We start from the raw sequence: 22,997 nt of genomic DNA on the forward strand, positions 1-22,997 counted from the left end.
TGTGATATGGGATAAAATATTTATTTGGGGAAGTTATTGGAGATTTATTACAACATTTAAGTGTGGTGGGATCTCTATACTTTACATGGGATTTACAAATTTTGTTAAGCACCCAGGGAAAAACAAATATAGTTAAAATCTTGGGAAATTGAAGAGATGAAGAAAAATTAAAGGACTGCAGGGAATTTAATCTGGGGGGAAAAGCAATTAGGGATAACTTAAGTGTTTTCAAATCTATGGAATGTTATTTATTAAAGAACAAAGTATTTGTTCTCTATTTCAATAGAGATCAGAAATAGAAATGGGCTTAAGCTGCCACAAGAAAGCTTATGTTTACACATAAGAAAGAACTTCTTGATTAAACTCTAGAACTTGCTAGGGAGGGAAATTGTGGGTCTTTGCTTCAGAAAATCTTTAAGAATTGAAGAGGTAAGCCCTGGGTAATCTGATGTGGTGTTGGGTTGAAGCAGAGGCTTAACTGGAATTTCTTTAGGTCTCGTCAACTACTTAAATGCCATGATTGCATAAATAATATTCATCCACACAGCAGGAAGAGAAGCAGACAGAACAATCAGGCATGGCCCATTTTAGCACTGCAGTTGCTATTCCTGAGCGAAGATTCTGGAAATCTCTTTTGAAGCAGAGTTACAATGTCATAGCCAAACCCTTGTGAAAAGCTTGGAGGATCCTGGTCAGGCACTCATTTTTGCTTTTTAGCCTTACTGATCAGTCAATTTAAGTAGCAAAGGACATAATCATCACTTTCCACTTGTGTGGAAATTTGTGACGTGTGTGTATGTGTGTAAAAAATAATTCATTTTATAATAAATACAATATTTTAGATAAATTTGTTTGAGATGGACAATTTAGTCAGTTATTTGGGGGCAGTTTTCTGATGGTAGGTTTTAGATTGAAATTAAAAACTGATGTTAATATCTGGGGTGATGGTGAGAGGTTTCTCGAAATTTTAGAAATAAAATTGATTTTATTTGTTAACTTTAAAATTGGAAAATTCTTACCCAGTGGATGTGATTAGCCACCTATACAAGGTGAACAGAGAGTTTGGGAACAACTGACGCTTTGATCAAGGTAAACTGAGAAATTTCAGAAAGGAGAACTAGAGTGTGATTGTAACTTTATAACTCAGAACGTGGAAATGTGAAACATTTGCTTTCTTTCCTGTCTTGGAGGAAACCTCTGTGAAGAGAACAAGGCTCATAGAAGTTTAGAAATGGCCAAGTCACAGGAGCCAAATGATCAAGGGAGACTTGGCAAGACTCTCCTCTCTTGGTTGTTTCCTGCAACTTAAGATTCTCTCAGTCCTCGCGGTCTGATTCCATGCATTCGGCTTCGCACATGGCTTGACTACGGGAGAAAGTGTATTGATCTGCAAGCTCAGTGTCCGATTTTCGCAGCAGTTAAATCTTTCATTGTAAATGATTTATGGAACAGTCTGTAAGAACTGAATTAATGTAAATCTACTCAAGAGAAATGGCTGGCCTGTTGGCATGCTGATATTAGTGATCTGAATCTATAGGTCTCATGGTGTATTCACTAAGGTAAATGCAAACAGGTAGTGGTTTTAGCAATTTCTCTCTCTCTCTCATTACTTGCCTTCCTCAAGCTGAAACAAAAATATGATTGAAAAATATTTTCATTCATGTAAGTTAGACACAGAAAGACAAGTATCATATCATATTACTTATATGTGGAATCTTAAAAAAGTGATACAAATGAACTTATTTACAAAATAGAAATAGACTCACAGACAGAAAACAAACTTACGGCTACCAAAGGGGACAGGAGGGGAGAGACAAATTAGGAATTTGGGATGAACAGATACACACTATTATACATAAAATAGATAAACAACAAGTTCCTACTGTATAGCACAGGGAACTGCATTCAATATCTCGTAATAACCTATAATGGGAAAGAATCTGAAAAAGAATAGATACCATAAAAAAAATTTCATTCAAATGACTGTTCTTCTTAGGCTCTTACAGATGAGAGCTCCCTCTCTAGTCCTAGAGGGTGGAAGTAAGGAGACGGAGTCAAGAATTGGGAAAAGGAGGCTCTGAGAGGCTCTCGGGCTGTCCAGCAAGTATAGGAGCCTTCTCTTGCCAGAACGGTGGTGTGATGGATGACTCACAAGTTCAGGAGGCACACCTATCAGACACTTTGTCCCTCGGTCATTTTGAAATATAACAGCCCCAGTATTTACTTGGACATATATTAGCAGTTTCTCTGCATGCTTTCCAGTGATTCAATAGAAAGACCTTGTCTAGATGACTGGGAACGTCTGTCGCCCTACATCATAAAACTGTATAGACATTCCTGTGTTGGTTCCAGATAGCAATGGATTTCCTGACTCTTGGACTGGTGCTCTAGTGAATCGCACTACCACACTACTTCCGGTCGTGTCCTTGTCAGGGTTCATAAGCTAAACAGACCTTGGCTGGGGAGGTTTGTGAATGGCAGTGGTCCAAGGAAAACCAGGTGCTACAGGAAATAAAATTGGTGATTCAATCAGGTGCATTCTTTCTGATGATTCAGGCTGACCCACTAACTAATCATGGTGAGTGGGTACTCTGTTCTCAGGGGTGCATGTGAACAGATGTATAGTAAAGGTCTTAATCACTTTTCCTGACTGAAGAGCTTCCACAGAGATTGCTCTATTTAATGCCTTCAGAATTTCAAAATGGTGGAATCGATTCTATTGTGGTAATAAAAGTTACTGGTAATACAATTTTAGGTATGCTATATGCTTTACTACCTATCTTTGCTCAATATTGAAATTTAAAATACATTATTAAGCACTCAAGGCATTTTGCTTCACAGCTAGTTTTGCACTTGGCAATGAATGTATTTGGTCTTTTTTTTTGAGTTTGTGAAATCTTTCAACTTTAAAGCACAATATGTATATGTTTACATATGTGTATATTGTTTACTTCATTTATTTGTTTATGCTCTCTCTTTAGGATTTAAAAGAACTATTAAATAGAAGCAAATAGATTAATAAATAAGAAAACTGAGGCCAGGAGAAAATATGACTAATAAAATAAGGCAGGACAGGAGTGAGGAAACAGGTATATATTAAAATATCTACAGCACATACTACAGTTTACTATAAAATATAATTATAGCAAAACTATTCTTCCCTCATTCAGAGGAGAAAGTCAACGTAATGATTGAGCCCTTGCTCTTTGCTAGGAGGCAGATCTGGGTTTGCATCTCAACTCTACCATTTACTAGCTCTGTCATTTGGGGCACATTACTTGATGTCTATCCTGTGAAATGGAGATAAGAATAATTTTTACCTCAAAGTGTTATCAATAAATATTAAAGATGATAACCCACGTGAAATGTTTAGCATGATGCCTGGTACATAGTAAGGTTTATCAAATGGTAATTATTTTTACAATAATGATTATTATTTAACTTCCATAAAGTTATGGTTGAATAGAAGAGTTCTCAGAATCCTTTTCTTTTTCTTAACAGTTTTATTGAGATCCACTTGCCTCTTAAAAATATATATTCTTGGGCTTCCCTGGTGGCGCAGTGGTTGAGAGTCCGCCTGCCGATGCAGGGGACGCGGGTTCGTGCCCCGGTCCGGGAAGATCCCACATGCCGCGGAGCGGCTGGGCCCGTGAGCCACGGCCGCTGAGCCTGCGCGTCCGGAGCCTGTGCTCCGCAACGGGAGAGGCCACAACAGTGAGAGGCCCGCGTACCGCAAAAAAAACCAACCAAACAAAAAAAAACATATTCTTTTTTTTTTTTTTTTTTTTTTTTTTTGCGGTACACGGGCCTCTCACTGTTGTGGCCTCTCACATTGTGGAGCACAGGCTCCGGACGCGCAGGCTCAGCGGCCATGGCTCACGGGCCCAGCCGCTCCGCGGCATGTGAGATCTTCCCGGACCGGGGCACGAACCCGCGTCCCCTGCATCGGCAGGCGGACTCTCAACCACTGCGCCACCAGGGAAGCCCAAAACATATTCTTTTGAAAATTGGAGGAGGCATGAGCCCAGCAGGCCTTAAAGCATATGACACCATTCATGTCAATTTTCTTCCCAGGCACAAAGTGGGATCTCTCAAGGACACTCCTGACGTGGCTTCAGGGCTGTAACCAAGTTTCTGCTTTACTTCAGGCCTACCTTTGTGCTATCACTTTTAACTTTTCAAGGACTATATCCATGTCTCCTAAAGGTTTGATGATCAGTACAGGAATATGTTAACATTATACTAGTTAATTTTATAAGCCACGTACGTTTTCAGGGTTGTCGTTTTCTGGTTTGTTTTCACTCTGAGATCTACTTGTCTCGGCTCTACTTCGTTGCTCATGGCCTGGAGACAATGGAGTCTTCCCAGGGTTTTGGCAAAGACCTTGTACAACCTGCAGGAATCTTTACCTAATCCCTCAGTCTATTCTTCCTTATGGAGAAGCTGTCCCTGATTCACTGCCACAGGCAAAACCACCTGCTTACTTAGAGTGAAACTTTGATCCTGAAATGCAAGAGTCACCCTAATGAAACTGAAGCTGTCCTGGGCAGGATCATGGCTCACTATGCATTTGGGGGGAATAAAAATCTGCCCAGGAAGTTACAACCAAGGAAGTCAGAGGCTGGTTGTGAGAAAGGAGGGAAGGGACCTCACTGTCCTCTAAAAATATTTTATGACATTAGGGAAAAAATTAAGTCTAGTTCTAAGTACTATTTCTTTCTTGAGGACATCTACTGTAAGGAAAATAAATTATCCCCCCAAAGCATCTTTTTAAGCACCCGATATTCTCCTCCTAACATTTCTTTTTAAAATGTAGAAATTAAAGATTATACATAATTCAGGTAAATTCAAAACCAGGAGAACTTTCCGTCTGAAACTAGGTCAGCCCTATTTGGGATGACAGGCTTAGTGTTACCATTCTAGAAATGAGCTTGTCAAGCACTCCTTTGCATTTCCCCAGCATCTTTTGTGAACCTTTGCCCCTAACAGATATTCAATTAAGTAGAGTAGTTGAATTGCTAAAATAACATTTCTGCAGTGCATTTATCTGTCCTGGTAAATTCTTACTAGAGTAAATCCAGATCTTACCTTTCACATTTTTCTATGGGCTCTGAGCTTGTTCTCTTCTCAAATTACTAAATATGATTACTTTTGGTGGGCTCTGGAGTCGGCAGGGGTGGGAGTTGAAATTTCAGCTCAAGCACTGACTAGCTCTGTAACTTAAGGCTTAAATCCTAAACTTAAATTCTAAATGTTCTCATCTGTAAACGTAGTATTAATAATACGGTCATGAAGATTAATGCACATCAATTGCTTAGTGCACGTCCTGGCACGTACAATTTGTACTATTATTAGTTATCATTATTTCAGTGTTAACTGTTAACTTCAAGAGTGATCAATTCAAAGGATATGAATGTATAATTTACAAAAGAAAAATTAGAAAGGCATATAAACTTATGAAGAAATGTTCATATTCACTAAACATCAGATAAATGTGAGTTAAATACTGATAGATAATTTTACTATAGAATTAGAAAAACTTGGAAATGATAATCTCCTCTTTGGGCAAAAGTACAGTCAAACAGGCAGGTTTAGGGGCTTCCCTGGTGGCGCAGTGGTTGAGGGTCCGCCTGCCGATGCAGGGGACGCAGATTCGTGCCCCGGTCCGGGAAGATCCCACACGCTGCGGGGCGGCTGGGCCCGTGAGCCATGGCCGCTGAGCCTGTGCATCCGGAGCCTGTGCTCCACAACGGGAGAGGCCACAACAGTGAGAGGCCCGCGTACCGCAAAAAAAAAAAAAAAAAAAAGAATCAAAGAGTTTCTTACGGAAATAGTCAGTGAGGTTGACAGGATTTTTATCAAAGCATTACATATAATAATGATAAATGTGAAACGAATGTGTGAAAATAGATGAATGAATATTCCACTATACCAGTGAGGTTTAAAAATAATATTCTCAAAGAACACTGAAAGTTAGGAAAAGTACTCCTACGATATTACAGAACTGAATAGTATATATGATCTCACCTTATTAACATATATATCATTATATGTTATCAGTGATATCTTTCAGACATCTCCACATGCGCGCTCAATAGGTATCTCAAACTTGACCTGTCTATATCCAAATGTTTTTATTTTCAGACATGAATCCCTGAATGTTCTAGTCTTCCTCATCTCAGTAAAGGGAAATTCCATCCTCCAATTATTCAGGTCAAATATCTGGGATCTCTCCTCAACTTCTTTCTCTTTTTCTCTTATACCCACAACCAATCCAACAGTAAGTCTGTTCACCTCTCCTCCTTTCAGGCTATCTGGAATCTGATCACTTTCCACCATCACCAGCTTCTTCTCTGGCTCAGGCCCCCTGGCTGGATCACTGCAGAGGTCTCTTCACTGAGGTCCTTGTACCAGCCCTTCTGACCTCCATTCTCTTTTCTCCATATAACAGCCAGAGTGAGCCTTTAAAATATGTCCGATCTTGTCACTCCTCTGCCCAAAGTCTTCAGAATAAAAGCCAGATCTATGTATTGACCTGCAAAGGTCTTCCTGATTGGCATTTCTGCTCTCTGTCTCTGAATTTATTCTCTACCACTTTTCTCGAACTTATGGTTTCAGCCACACTAGCTCCTTGTGTTCTTAACACCCACCAAAACCCTCCCTTTCCTCTGTGCCTTTCCACCTCCTCTGACCCCACCTGGAGTGCTCTATGTGGCTGATGTCATCACTTCCTTAGGGCTTTGCCTACATGTCATCTCCCCACGTGATCACTCATGTTAAAAGACACCCCAGCCTTAATATTTCCTCACCCCTACCTCCTTAGAAAATCTTTTAGAATATCACTTACCACCAAATCCTTTATTTATACTTTCCTTGTTCACCCTCTTTCTCCCTAGTAGAATGGAAGCCCTCTAAGACATGGTGACTTTTTCTTTTTGCTCACTATTGGAGCTCCATTACTTAGACTGGTATCTGGCTTATTTGTTGAGTAAATAAACAAATGGACCAATGAATCATATATCTCTAGATGCATTTGATATTTTTAATTTTCTTGTTTATACTCTTCTATACTTAAATTTTCAAAAGTGAGGATTTTTTCCTACTTATTATGAGAAAAAAACCCATTATAAATGTTACTTTAAAGAATTTTAACTAGGTAATTGCTGGTATTAAAGGGCTAACTGAATACATGAATCTTCCAGTTTTCTGTACTTTGTCTTGGGTTGCTTACTGTGAAATCTAAATCAGTTTATTAAAGGATGAAGTTCTTTACCTTTCCTTAAGTCTCATATCCTCTTTCTTCATGGCACTATTGAAAAGATCATATTTCCTGCACTTTCTAAATCTGAATCAGTCTTAGGCTGGTGAGTTAACTCCTTGACCATTTTTTCAACTTATTACTACTACTACTGGGTCTTTAATAATTTTGTTGTACGAAACCTTTAAATTTCTATCTTCCCCTTGCACTTTTTCAAATATAGCAAATCTTTTTTATTTTTAATTGAAGTATAGTTGATTTACAATGTTGTGTTAGTTTCAGGTGTACAGCAAGTGATTCAGATATACATGTAGAGAAATATATATATCTATATCTTCTTTTCAGATTCTTTCCCATTATAGGTTATTATAAGATATTGAATATAGTTCCCTGTGCTATACATTAGGACCTTGTTGTTTATTTATTTTATTTATGGTAGTGTGTATCTGTAAGTCCCAAAGTCCCCACCTCCCTTCCCCCTTTGGTAACCATAAGTTTGTTTTCTATCTCTGTGAGTCTATTTCTGTTTTGTAAATAAGTTCATTTGTATCATTTTTTAAGATTCTACATATAAGCGATAACCTATGATAGTTTTCTTTTTCTTTCTCTTTCTGACTTACTTGTCTGAGCAAATCCTCTTTTGAAGTTGGTGTATCTCTGCACATGGGAAGAACACTCATATCTATAGAGTAGCCCAGGTTCTGGAAACCTGGCCAAGTCATTTTTATATACACTATATTTTTTCATCCTGCTAAAAAATAACCATCTTTAGCAGACATTATTGCTCCACATGACAATGAGGAAACTGAGGCTCTGGAAGCTCAAAATCTCACTGGAGAGCACAGAGCTAAGAAGTGGCAGAGAGCATATCTGACTCTAAAACCCACACTGTTTCCACTTTTCCTAATACTCTATGGTTGCCTCCCAGTTCTTCAATTTGTTTGTTTATTTCTACATTTTTACACTCCCTCCTTTCCAAAAGGATTTGAAGAAGATGACACCATTGTCACTGTTACTAAGTCCTGGACTTTGCCTCCATCCTGCCTAAGCCTAGGAGGTTGGGGAGGATGCCACGGGCTAGAGGTGACTGTGGGAGAAAGCTCATCCTGTCATCACGACCTGTCCTCTTAGCCTCAACGGCCAGAAGCCATGAACTTGCAACAGAATCTGGATTGTCTCCACCAGGGGCAGTGTTGGGGGTATTTGCTCTAGGGTGAATTCCAAGTTTAGCTTGATGAATTTAGTTTGGTAACCACCATACTAACAGGTGGTCTTTGATCTAGACTCTTCATTAGTAATTTGGTGATTATTTTCTTTGGAAAATTATCTTTTCTTGTGATTTTCTAGGAAAAAATGTTATTTTTTTCTAATTTTTTAAAAAATTGAAGTATAGTTGATTTCCAATGTTGTGTTAGCTTCAGGTGTACAGCAAAGTGATATTCTTTTTCAGATTCTTTTCCCATAAAGGTTATTACAAAATATTGAGCATAGTTCCCTGTGCTATATGGTAGGTCCTTGTTGGTTATCTATTTTATATATAGTAGCGTGTATATGTTAATCCTAATTTCTGGGGAAAATGTTAAGTATATTCTTATTCAATCTTCTTTGTGGAGTAAAACACCATTAGTTTTTAAGAAAGGAAGAGGATGGTAACTAACATCTGTGGACTAACGCGTTAAACATATTATCTTTTTAATCTTCTTAAATCCCTGTGATATAGACCTCATTATCTTTTTTAAAAACAGATGAAGAAATTTGGGTAGAGGAAAGTTAAGAAGTAGACATAGCGCAGTCCTAACGCAGTTCTATTGGCCTATAAACTCTATTTTCTTCCTATCACCCTATGTACTCATTCTACTTTTACATATGCAAATATATGAGATATGTTGGACCATGGTTCTGACACCTAGGGTCTTTTAAAGATAGAAGAACACAGAGGATAGTTTAGAATTTGAAAGTGCTGAGAAAAATGGCAATGATTCAGTAAAGTAGAGAAATGCAGCCTGGCTTCCTGAGCATCTATCTGTGACTTCCTTTGTGATTTGAAATATGTCTCTACATGTTTGCTTGTAACATCAAGGTGTTGATATATCTAACCAAAATGAACATCACCAAGCTGCTTTGATGTATAAACATTCATGTAAGAAAGTTTAAATATTGACTTGTCTGGGGACAACATTGGGGGTTAGCAAAATGGCTTTCTCAGCTCCTTTTCTGATTTTGACTGATATAATTCTATTGCTAAACTTCTACTGAGGTTGTATAATATTAATGATATGTTGCTTATCTAGAATGTGATATTCCAAAAGTTCCTTGCACTTGGGAAGAAATGAGTTCATCTCTGACAGTATTTAAGGGTCTGTAGAAGTAAACTAGTTCCACCAGTGTCAGGAAACCATGAGTCATCTCAACTCTCATGCTCTCTGACTCTGAATGAAGAGGGGTAATGTTCACATAGAAACCGTATAATTTGTTACGTTAAGAATAGACTGATCTTGTTCTAATGCTCTTGTAGAATTCCAAACACCCTTACATAAAAAGAAGTTTTCAGAAATTAATAAAATGAGGTTCAGCCTTAAGGAATGTGACTAGTACATCTGAGATGAGTGACTCAAAACCAAGAAGGGAGAGACACTTGTAGTTTTAGCATTTAAACAGCTTTGAGTTACTTGAGATTTTTTTTTAAAAATCACAAGAACTTATAGTTTTTATGTTTAAAACATATGAAAATCTATTTCACAGAGTTAAAGGAAAACCACTGGACAGAAAAAGATAAAAAATGTAGTCCCTAAAGGACTACATTTTATACAATCTTAGTATTGTTATAAAAACAGGCAAATACTCGCAGTTATTTGCATTTTGAACTTAATGCATGACCTTAATTCTATGATAATTTCCCAAGATAACTTTCTAATGTCCACTTTTCCCTGGGTGCTTTGTGCCACTCCCAGGCATGTGTGTGTGTGATTAGGTCTGCAGGCTTGCAGGGGCAAGTGTACATACAAGTGCTTGCACAGATAACAGCCAGCCCTTCAGGGACATCAGATGTGCTGAACGTTGGAAACGGGCAATGTTCTGTGTTTGATGACCTTTGCCAAATTGCAAAGTGCAAATTGGCAAAGTGAGTTTTATCACTCATAAACATAGTTTTGGAGATGGAAGAGACACATAATTGCCTAGCTGAATCCCTTATTATATGCAGGTTTGAACTGAGGGTTTCCTTATAGCATATATCTATGCTTTTACAATTATACACTCAAGAGATTGTTCACCCCACTGCACTGTGAGGTCCACAGCGCACTCTATTTCATTCTCAGCACTCATCTCCTAGCACATAGTCCCTACTAAATACCTGTTAACTCATCAAATAGATGAATGAATGAATGAGAAAATGATAGAATGAGATTGTGCAAGCACACGTCAGGAAAAGAAACTCAGGTGTTTCTTATTTTCTTTCAACTTTATAGTCCCTGTGAGTTGTCTTTTTAGATGAGTTAATCAATTCCTCATTCCCTTTTAATTCTTATTCCTGGAAACGCCACCTATTCTTAGCTAACCTAGGCCCCTTTCTTCCCCTATTCTCACCTCTTTCCCAAAGCCTTGCTGAGTAACTAGACATAAAAGCGATTTCTTCCTCAACTCCAATTTGCCTGAACATGCAGCAACACATGAGTCACTCTTCACCTCTAAGACACAGTAGAGCTTTCCATTGCTTGTATTTGCTATAAATATTTACTGTCCTGATCTCTGATTTACCTAATGTTAACACAATTGCCTTGGTAGCCTCAGACCTTTGATGCATCTACACCAGTCTCAGTATTTGTTTAAGATCTCAAATTACTTTAGGTTCTAAATCCAGTAAATATGGGATCCATTCCAATGATGTTTCCCAACAAAGTTCAAAGCACTATGCCTTTTTTTTCTGGAATGCTAGGTGCCACACTAGGGAACGTCTGTCTGTCTATCCGTCTATCTACTTATCCTCAAATCCTTCTAATGGTCTCATGGGGTAGAAGATGTTCTCCCCCTCTCTTTTTGAGATGAGGAAGCTGAGATTCCAAGAAGTGGAGTGACTTTTAGAAAGGATTGGATTCAGGATTCAAATTGAGATTGGTCTGATTCTTCAGATCAATTTCTTTCCATGGCACTATGTACTTCTTCCCACTCCATAGTCGTTAAGGCCATTTAAAGACACTGGGACCATTAGGCACTGACCACTTTGTGCCTACCAGGGCAGACAACTGCTTCTCCGTTACTCCTTGCAGGCCTATTGATCCCAGGAAGGCACAGAGAACAAGGATCTAGGTAGCTGTTCTTTTTCTTTCTTTTTTTTTGTTCAAACAAGATAGAAATTTATTTGTCTGTCAAATTTACTTCTCTTTCACATCAAAGTCAAGGTAGGATCTATGCTCTGTCTGTTTTGCTCTTATGTTTCATTTCCAAGATCACTGAAAGATCCAAGATGGCTGCTCTAGCTCCAGCCGTCATAAAAGCATTCCTGCTAGCAAGTACGAAAAAAGGAGAGGAGAGTAGCATGCTATATCTCTTTAAGGACACTGCTTCACAAGTTTCACTACATACTTCTGGCATATACTGTCTGTGGCAGAGCCTGAAATAGAAGCCAGTTTCTAGATTTCTATACCAAGCTTTTCTCAACAATCTGCCTACTACACTGGCATTTTTTTATCAGTTTTTTTTTTTTGAAGGAAAACACTCAAATTTCTGTAGACAGCTGTTCTTACGCCACATCTCTCAGACCAGTTTAGAGCATCACTAAATGAGTGAAGGGATACAACCTCTTCCTCATCCCAGAACCAAGACTCATTAATATCCCCTCCGTAACTATGGAAATGCTTTACTTTTTCTTAGTTGAGTTTAGAATACCATGTTAAGTGAGAAGGTCAGGGCAATTGGTCAGTTAGATGTTAAAAGGCATTTCCTTATTCTTTAACACTGCTTCTGCTATAACAATACTTTCATACTTTATCTTTTCCTCAGCAGTCACTCACTTAGTCTCTGTCAGAATATTATCTTTATTTTGAATTAGTAGACATGCAGTGAGTGTCTATTTCGTGAGATTTACTCTAAAAGGTGCCAGGAGGACATAAACATGCATACCAAGACCTCTGTTCCCATCCCAGTGGAGAAGAAAGACGTGTAACTCTTGCAAGCTAAACTGAGACCAACACTATAAATTCATTCATTCATCCATTCCATAAACAAACATGTACTAAGTTCTACTGTATGAAAGACAAGATATTAGAATAATAGTCAGATTGATAAATAACTGTAAGGATGTACAGTAAGGAAGTTTAGAAGAGATAGAAATTACAGAGAGCATAACAGCAGTTTCTCGGAGGCTGTGGCATTTGCACTGATCCTGATGACTTGGGAAGGGACAGCCCCTTCAGCAGAAGAGTCCACACAAATATAAGGAGATGGAGCCAAGTTACAGAAGGGGAACGACAAGTAGGCCAGTTTGAATGGAAGAAATTTGAAGAAAAGAAGTGGAGAATAAGGCTAGAGAGAGTTAAACTCCTTCTGGAAGACAGGGACCATGTTTGACAAGACTGCTTTGTTGAGGGCTCAGTATATACTTGGAGTGATGTTAGAGCCTCACAGTCATGAATATTGCCAGAGAATATACTTGTGGAGGACTTGGCTGTGATGATGACCGAGGTGATAATGACCGTGGTGATCTGGTGTTAGGGGTGATAGAAGAGGAAGAGAATACTCGGAAGAAAAGGCAAATTATTGGAAAGGGAATGGAAATCCCACATTTTTCCTACACCATATTTTTTGTGAATAATCCCTTATTCTATTTAAGGAATGCAGTGTCGAAGATGGTTTTGGGCACAGGGGAGATGGTAGAATTGATAATGCAGTAGATTTAACAGTCAGTTAATTAAAGGAAGGCAATGAATCTAATAAGAGTGACCAGTCCTTTTTCAAACAAAAAAGACCCAACTAAAGACAAGTAAAACTGGTAACAAGGAAACAACCTAAGATATATGATTAACCTGTAGAACTTAGTGTCATAGCGTAGAATTTATGGGTAGTCTTAATTTAAGTAGAACTTAAGACCTGAAAAGCATTTGGCACTTACATGAATAAGCAATGTTATTAGTACCTAATATCCCCAGAGAGAAGTTTCACTATCATTTGTTAAATTCACTGAAGATGCTGAAATATGTATTCTATTGCTTGCTCTTATGAAATTCAGTGAATATGAGAATCTTATATAGCTTTGGGTTAATTAGTAGCCACATTTATTCTCTAACATAACATCATTGAAATAAGAAGTAGAATTGACATAACAATTAATCTATGTTTTCGCTGCCATGATTGTTATTGTTTTTTCTTTCAAAATTCCTATTAATATTATTTTCTGTTGGCCTTCAACGTTCCTATGATGGCTTCCATTACTGCCCTAGGGTCCTTATTCTTTAAAATAAATAGTTGTTTCTCTCTAGCAACTTTTCTTTACTCATAGACCTCCTCTTTCTTTTTCTATGCATCAACTAAATCTCACTTCCAGATGTACATTCTTCAAAAAACTCAAAAGTCTTACTCAAGTCATGCATATTTACATCCCCCTTCTACGAGTTGTAATCCCATATTTTGGAGTCCTTTTTTCCAGAACCCACTTCTTGAATTTATTCATTAGTTTGACAAACATTTTTGGAATGTCCATTTAACACACTGACAGGCAGTTTGGAATGGTGGAGAGAAGGATGGCTTTGGGTCTATCTATCTGATGGGTCAGGGTTTGGACCCCAGCAATGGTAGGTAACAGTGAGGTGACCTTGGACAAGTTGTTTAACAAGCTCGAGCCTCAGTCTTCATTGGTGAAAGGGGATAGAAATGCCTGCCTAGCAAGGTTCTCTTAAGGGTTCAAGACAACATCTCATAGGATCTGGCGTATGGTGGGCACTCAAGAAGTGGTAGCCACTTTCCTTAATCTGTTTTCCTTAATCTGCTTCAAATGCACTGGGTTACTTTAGCTCTGCACTACTGTGTCCTAGGGGAGAATTCAAAGCGAAGTGTGTTTGAGTTCTTTTCACTTTTGCTGCTTATTCTTGCTTTCTATGTATTTTGCTTCTGGAATCTCATGTCTTGCCTAACTAGACTCTGACCCTCCTCCGTTTCTCCCAGTGCACCTGCCTATTTTCCCAAACGTGCTGTACGTGCATCCACCAAGGAGGATGCATGGAGGGCTATCCCTGCTTCCTCAGGCAGTTCACCTTGATGCAGGCAACATTTCATTTTCTTTTCTTCCAGATTTATATAATATATAATAATGATAGGGAAGCAGAAGATTTATTTTATGAAATAATTTTGTCTCTGATTTATGGGAAGGAAATGATTTCTTAAGAAGGATCTTTCTTCTATTTTAAAGATTCTAAAAGGCATAAAAGATATTTTAGGATTAGCAGAGAAAATTTTTATCTGTTTGCTTTGTTGCTGGCTGCAAAATAGTGCAATACCATGAAGCTGCAACATAATATAAAATGCACCTGCTTGCTTTCTTGTTGCTAGCTTATATTTTCAATGTTTGGCTGTTATTTTAATTTTGTGTTGTTTTTAGAAATGTATCAAATAGATATTGCACCCTGATTTGAAAATGGAAGAAAAGGAGACAAGCATCCCCAAAGCAAAGATAAGAAACAGGGAGAGGGGGAATGGAAAAAGATGTAAGTCGTTAGGGGGCTAGGAATCAGTGAGTTTTGCTAAGTCAGAGTTTGCAAAGCACAAGAACTATAGTGAGCTTGGCATCCAATATCTGGTGTAGGGCATTAACTCCACAAGTATCTGTTGACTGATTGATAGCAGTTACTGACCCTCTCTAGTTCTCTAAATTAGAAAGACCCTTTTCTCCTGTTCCCTTTATTATAACCTCTTAGGGCAAGAACTTCTAGTCTCCCTGGAGGTGGGCACATACTGTACTACTTCCGTCCCTCTCATGAAAGACACACCTGGCTCAGGGCCCAGTGCCCACTACCTAAGGGCAGGTTGGAGGCCCACCTGAGCTTTGGGACCTGATGGGAACACCCCGTCTGCAGACTTGAATGTGCTGCTTCACGGTTCTCCCCACAGGGGATTCTAAGTCTAGATTTCTGGGAAATTTGAAAGAAGCCTCTTCTCCAGTAAAAAGGCAAATCTTATTTTCCAGTCCAGGCTTACAACTTAACATACAAGCTATGTGGGTTCCCATCTGACTTTTGAGTGTATGTTCCAATGGGTGTCAGTCTCAGAGGGAGAATGTGGATGAGATGTGTTTAATGGTTTTCTTTACAAAATGTAAACCTTCAGACCTCTTTATCCCATGGCCTGAGGGTTAATTTGTATCAATAACAACATCAACCCAGGATTTGGGCTCAGCAGAGGTGGGAGGGGTAGGTTCCTATTAAAACATACTGTTCACTAGTCTTTTTTTTCGGCTATATGTTGAATACAAGGTAAACATGCACATAGTTTAAAGTATGGTGTAGTCGTATGAGGCTTGTTGAGATGCACAGCAGCTCAATGCCCCTCTGCTCTATTCCATTTCCTCAGTGGAAACCACTTTTCAACTCACATAGCTGGTTATTTTGGTATTTACCTCCAAATGGCTAAAGAACATACTTATCTTGCTACTTCTTCATTTTGAAGTTAGAGACATTACTTATGTACTTAGGCTTCACTTCTTGACTTTCCACTTTGGAAAATAAGGACTTAGGTCTCTTTCACACCACATCATCCAACACACAAATCATCTCCTGTCCCCCATTCTCCTACTATAGTTAAATTGTAACATTGTTTAGTTCATTCTTCAGGGTTGCATTATTGAGACTGTGAAAACATTGGCAGCTGAATTCTATAGTATAATGTAATTGCTGTTCCTTTTCTGCACTACTTTTTGGTTTCCTATGGAATTAATCATTGTTATTCATGCAAGCCCAAATTTGTGACTTTAGTGCATCCGTTATTTTATGAGTTTCACTTTTGGAAGACGTCTCCCCTGGAGATGATTGACCTCTCTAGTATGGACCGGCCTCCCCACTTCCGGTGCTGCACTGTCAGCTTAGGAATCTCTCTTCACTATAATCCTGAGGATTTCCTTCTGTCCGTCTGTGTTTCATCCTTTCCTTCCTGGATACTAGGTCTTCTTTGTTCCTTTCATGGAGGTCATCCTCTGGCACCTTCCTTCCTAGAACACTCAGTCTGGAGGAATCAGACTTTATTTTCCCCAGAGATGAGTCTCTAGTTATGTAGCTCTCTGCAAAGTTTATAGAAGTGAGTTACTTTTCAAGATTTAGGAGTTTCCAAGTACTTTTGTATCACTACTGAGTTATATTCCCCTAAATAGAACCATCTATGAGAACTTTATCTGAATTTAGGGAGTTTAGCCTATCACCATGTTTAAAAACTCAGATTTAATAACACACAAAATCTAATGCAGGTGCATGTGTATATATATTATACATATATATGCATATAATACACACATAGACATACACACACCTTGACCTTTGAAAATCCAAAATGACTGACTGACTGACTGACCACATAGTATATTACCTTCCTGTAACAAATGACTTCAAATTTAGTGGCTTAAAACAACAAATTTATTATCTCACGGTTCTGGAGGTCAGATGTTTGATAGGGCTTTCACTGGACTGAAATCAAAGTGTGGACTTGGCTGCTTTCTTTTCGTGAAGTCCTAGAGGAGGATCGATTTTTTTGCCTTTCTCAGCTTCTAGAAGCTAATCACATTCTTTGGCTCGTGGACCCCTTTGATCTTCAAAGCCGACAATGGCCAATCGAGTCTTTCTCAGGATGACCTCTCTTTGGATCTGACTCTTTCGCTTCCCTTTTCCCCATTTAAGGACGCTTGTTATTACGCTGGACCCACCCAGACAATCCAGGATGGTTTAATTATTTTAAGGTCAACAGATTAGCAACTTTAACTTCATCTGCAAGTTTCATTCCCCTTTGACATGTCATATAACACAGTCACAGCTCTGGGGATTAGGACATGGGCATCTTTGGGTGGCCAGTACTCAGCCACAACACGCAGGAACTCTTCCTCCTTCTGAGATGTACTCATTTTTGGAACACATATGACAGTCTTTAACTTTGCATGCTGAAAATAACAATTTAACAGTTTAGGACAGAAAGAGAACAATAATTCATTCAATCCAAATTTGAGGGACAATTAAAATTGTCAAACAGGCAGCTGGGGCCCTGCATTTGTCCTCAGTTAATCAACTTCTTTGGCCTTGATAAAAACAGGTGCATTTCTGTCATTGTAATTTAAATAGAGAAAGCATTATTTTAAATCACTAAATAATCTCAGTATAAGTGGTTTTGTTGATTATATACAAATATAAACTTTTATATCATTCACACTATTTCGGGTGGTTTTGCTTATGGGTTTATTTCATACAACTGATTTAAAAGTTGTTAAGGAGCCTTCCCTGGTGGTGCAGTGGTTAAGAATCCACCTGCCAGTGCAGGGGACATGGGTTTGATCCCTGATCCGGGAAGATCCCACATGCTGCAGAGCAACTAAGTCTGTGCGCCACAACTACTGAGCCCCCATGCCGCAACTCCTCAAGCCTGCACACCTAGAGCCCATGCTCCGCAACAGGAGAAGCCACCACAATGACAAAGAAGCCTGCACTGCAACGAAGAGTAGCCCCCACTCGACACAACTGGAGAAAGTCCGTGTGCATCAGTGAAGACCCAGCGCAGCCATAAATAAATAAATAATTTTAAAATAAATAAATAAAAAATAAAATAAAGCCGTTAGTGTCATGATCCCAGTACTGAAAAGAATTCTAACTACAGTATACACCACAGAATTAAAATCACACACACACACACACACACACACACACACACACACACACACAACCACATACCTTCCTATTGTTAAGGTATAGAAGTCAGAGTCAAATGGAGTGATCTGTTTTAAAAATACTAACACACTAATCATCATAGATTATGGTTTCAAGAGATATGCTGAAAAATTAAAATAGCAAGCATTTTCCAAGAAAATGAAGATGTAATATTCTGAAGGGCCGCATCTTTCACTGGTCCTTCTAATAGGCCCACAGTTTCATTTCTTTTGTTTTGCTCAAGTCAGTAATGCAAATGTTAAGCTCCCTTTCTCTATTACTGCCCCTTAAAAGTAAGTTGATAATTTGGAGCTTTTAAATGGACCTAAATGGTTTTCAGGCATTTTCATTTCTGTTTTTACTAGCCAGGGAAACCCTAGGGGTGGGGAATCGTGCCTTTTTTGTAACTCCTCACAGTTCCTGTACAGTCCATTATGGGCTTAGTAAGATTTTTATTATTCACTTGGGAATCCAAGACTTGGTCAGTAGTTGTCTATAAAAATGAACAGGAAATAAACATTGTTTACATGGGAAAAATGGTACAGCTTCTAAACTACATACTTAAACTACTTTTCTTTTTTCTTTCTTTTTTTTTTTTTTTTTTGCGGTACTCGGGCTCTCACTGTTGTGGCCTCTCGCGTTGCGGAGCACAGGCTCCGGAAGCGCAGGCTCAGCGGCCATGGTTCACGGGCCTAGCCACTCCGTGGAATCTTTCCAGACCGGGCACAAACCCGTGTCCCCTGCATCGGCAGGTGGACTCTCAACCACTGCGCCACCAGGGAAGCCCCTTTAAACTACATTTTTAAGGCCTATTTTTATGTTGAGATTCAGTATAATAAACTAAGGGTTATAGTTTAGGTTGTACAGGGCTATTTTACTTAAAATTAGTAACGTCTCCTTGACCCCAATGGTTAAAGAATCAATTAAAATAAGAATTAAGCTTGAGACCATTCATTCTCTCCCACTCCGCAAGTGTCAAATTGCTTTGGGTGCCCAATTTAGAGACAGCCAATAAAATATGGTTTTCTAAGTTATGAACTGACGGGCAACTCAAAAAACGCATGTGGGTCATCTTCCATCCCAAACTTGCTGAAGAAAATTGCAAGGGGTGACTCATTTCTCGTGGATCCAGCATGTTAAATCAATGAGCGTGTTTGCTTGAACCTTGTCTCCTCATGAGCTGAAACAGACAGAACATTTCTCATGCATCCAGATGGGATTATTTTGGAAAGTAAACTAATGTACATGCCCACACAAAATTCCTTTGCTATCTCTGCCAGATTCTGTTAGCTGCTCACCAAGATGATTTACCAGCAATTCTTAATATTATTGCCTCCATAGAAATTCTTCCAGAAGACAAATCTTTGCTTTGCTCAATTTAATAATGCCATGTACAATATTTTCTAGATATTGTGAATTTGTGTGTGTACCCATGAATGTGGGGTGAGGTTTAAGTTTTATTACAGTAGGTGGAATTCACTTAATATGGTTATTTGACTTGGAACTATTTATGTCAATAACTGTTAATATTTAAATTTATTTCACTAAGTTTATTGCCTTTAATATGTAAAACTCACTTACAGGTCACCAAGAAAAAGTATAAACAACCCAGAAGAAAAAAGTAATTGGCTTTGGTTACGTAAATCGGAATAACTTCTGGAGGACAATTTTTCAAGTATATTTTCAAAAGCCCTAAAAATTATACTTTCTGTGCCACCCACAATTACACCTCTGAGATTATATCCTACAGAATTAATTAATAATGGCCATTTATCAGATCTTACAAGAAATTTCATTGCAATACTATTTATTAAATACAGATTCAAAAACCTTGAAATAGACTAAATGTCCAAAAATAGGGAATTGGTTCATGTCAGCTCTGATCCTCTAAAAGCAAGAAGCCAAGGTAAAATTAGTGATACAAGAGATTTATTAGGGTAAATGCCAGTGAGGGAAAACGAAGAGGAAGAGCCATCAGGTCACAATGCGGGACTCACCCTTGTGAAAGAGAGAGGGAAGGAAGGAAGTCTGGGTGGGTCTTAGTAACTCAGTTGAACAGTTTTGGCAAGCTTGATAGAAAGTCCTGTAGCCAAAGTTGCCTATCAAAGAAGTACTGTGTCTCTCAGCATTGCTCATGGGAAATGTGACATTTGCTCAGATTTAGTGGTGGATTCAGAGAGCAGCAGCTGAAGCCATCAGTCAATTACTCCATGCAACTCCGTGCAACAGATTTGAGAGGAGCATTTTCATGGCCACCATGCGTTAAATAAGTTTTAGCATAACCAAATATGGATTTAATCATTAAAGTGAAGTAGAGGAATAATTGTTGACAGAGAAACATGCTTATCATTTATTTTTATAACTTTATGTTTAAATTTATAATTAAAATATTAATCTACTTAAAATTTTAATTAACCTAGTATTCTTTATCATACACATAAAATAATCACAGATTGCTTTTATACTTTTTACAATCTGGGAGAAGTAGACAATGGAGATACGAAAACACACTAACGGAATTGTCACTAGAAAGACAATTTAATTACTCACATTTATTATCATTTATGCTTTCCTAACCTGTGATGCTAAGATATAATCACAATAAAGAGAAAGAAACTAATGAAATTCAACATAAAGCATGGGTCAGTCATACATGAATATTAGATTGAGGAAACCATTCTAGTTAAAGTATAAGACTTAATTGAGGTTATTGCTTTAAAATATTTGCAGATAAAATTTATTTTATTTTCTGGAAGAGAAGGGACGTATGTGTGGTGGGTATAATGTTGAGTAGAGAAATAGACCTTGTCAACTGCTTGCCCTGTAGAGAAAGTAAGGAGAATAATAGGGTGCCATGAGTTATACCAGTTTACATTATGATAAGTCTGGAGCCTTATCTCCCTGACCAAGGCCATGTGTGCAAAGAGATCAGCCCCCCAAGGGTGAGGAGATGAGGTGGAGAATAAGAAAACCCTCCCTCTAAGGTAGGACTTTATATTTGCCTGTTCTGTTCCATGTTCCCACACGTCCACCTGTGAAGTACATCATTCAATGATGAGTAATCATGGTTGTGATCATGACCTTTGTATACATGCCAATTTGCAATTAGCTACTTCAGATTGAAAAATGGAACTTTAGAGTTGGAGGCCACCTTAGATTATACTATTCCCATAATGTTTTATGAATAAGAGCCCTGTAGTCAAATAAGTTTAGATATTTCTACATATCATAATCTTCCCTCCCATTTATTTATTTATTTAAAGGACCATTTATTTATTTATTTATTTATTGGGCTGAGTTGGGTCTTCGTTGCTGCACGTGGGCTTTCTCTAGTTGTGGCGAGCAGGGGCTACCCTTCATTGCAGCGCGGGCTTCTCATTGCGGTGGCTTCTCCTGTTGGGGAGCACGGGCTCTAGGAGCATAGGCTTCAGTAGTTGTGGCACGCAGGCTCAGTAGTTGTGGCTCACAGGCTTAGTTGCTCCGTGGTATGTGGGATCTTCCCAGACCAGGGCTCGAACCCGTGTCCCCTGAACTGGCAGGCAGATTCTTAACCACTGTGCCACCAGGGAAGTCCCACCCTCCGATTTATGATAGTAATTAGTATATTAAAAGATGTGGCCAATCCTGTCACAAAACTCCATTTAACTTTGTTTAACAGAGCATTTCTAAAACATAAATAAAAGTAAAAATCTTTCTTCACATAAGACCTACTAACTCAGTGTGTTCATGAAACACACTGTGGGAAACTAGAATCTTTATCCTATCTTTTCATTTTGTGTGAGCAACTTTTTGAGATCTTTGAGGCTGAAAGGGGTTAACTTACCTATCCAAGGTCACACCAGTGGGGACTGGAAGACTGGGTCCTGAGACCAAGGCTGGCTGACTCAGCAGTGATCCTAACTCTAGCCATAGCCCACTCTTCCTACTATTAAAGTTAATATGGCCATTTTACCATCTTTTTTAGATAAAGGTAGTTAAACTAAGTAGACCTTTGGGAACGTGGATAAAAACATCCAAAACAGCTACTTCAGAAAGTATCCAAATTATTTTGAAATATGCTAAAAGGACAAGTGGAAAATAAGATTTATTATCTTTTTCCTTTCTCCTCAGCTACTGTTCTCAGGATGGTTTTACATTATTGGGCAGAAGAGCAAGCTTCCTTGAGGAGCTGCTTCTAAGTAGCAATTTGTTCATTGCTTCTGAAATGATTTTGAGTTATGTTTCTTTTATTGGATTCCATCATGGAATGCCACAGAGTGTGCTACTTTTCCTTTGATGCTTTTAGAGTTATTATGGAGGCATCCATTCAGCCAGTGGAAAGCAGATGGAAAAGCAGCCATCTAAACGTGTGCTTTGGGGTGACTGTAGATTCTTCATCTCCTACGGGAGATTAAGCAGCTGTACCCTCAGGTTGCCCCTTCTCCTGCCTTGAAGGTTGAACTAATTTCCCAGAAGACTAGAGATAGACTGATGGGAGGGTGTGCAGGCTGGAGGTCAAACCATAGGCTAACTGGCTCTTCTAGTTGTTGATGTTTTTGTTAAAGTTTCCAGTGATCTTGATGCCTCATGTTGAGTAGGAGATCCAAGAATGTAGCCAGGTCGCTGGATTGAATCCAACTATACAAACTCTGAAGCTCTGCTGGGCTTGCACCAAGAAACACAGGTGGTCTCACCGAGCCACTTCAATCTCAGCCCAGCCCGAGAAGAGCAGCAAATACCTGGGTGTGTTTATTATTCTCTAACAAATATTTTCCCATTTATTTCAATTTTAAAACAACCAAGGACAAAGCTTATTCAGCTGTAAAAATGAATTTATGTCTTGATTCGGTTGACTTTTGTATCTTTCTCAGTAAAAG

This window comes from Phocoena sinus, chromosome 18, assembly GCF_008692025.1.
Source record: "Phocoena sinus isolate mPhoSin1 chromosome 18, mPhoSin1.pri, whole genome shotgun sequence".
Classification (NCBI taxonomy): domain Eukaryota; kingdom Metazoa; phylum Chordata; class Mammalia; order Artiodactyla; family Phocoenidae; genus Phocoena; species Phocoena sinus.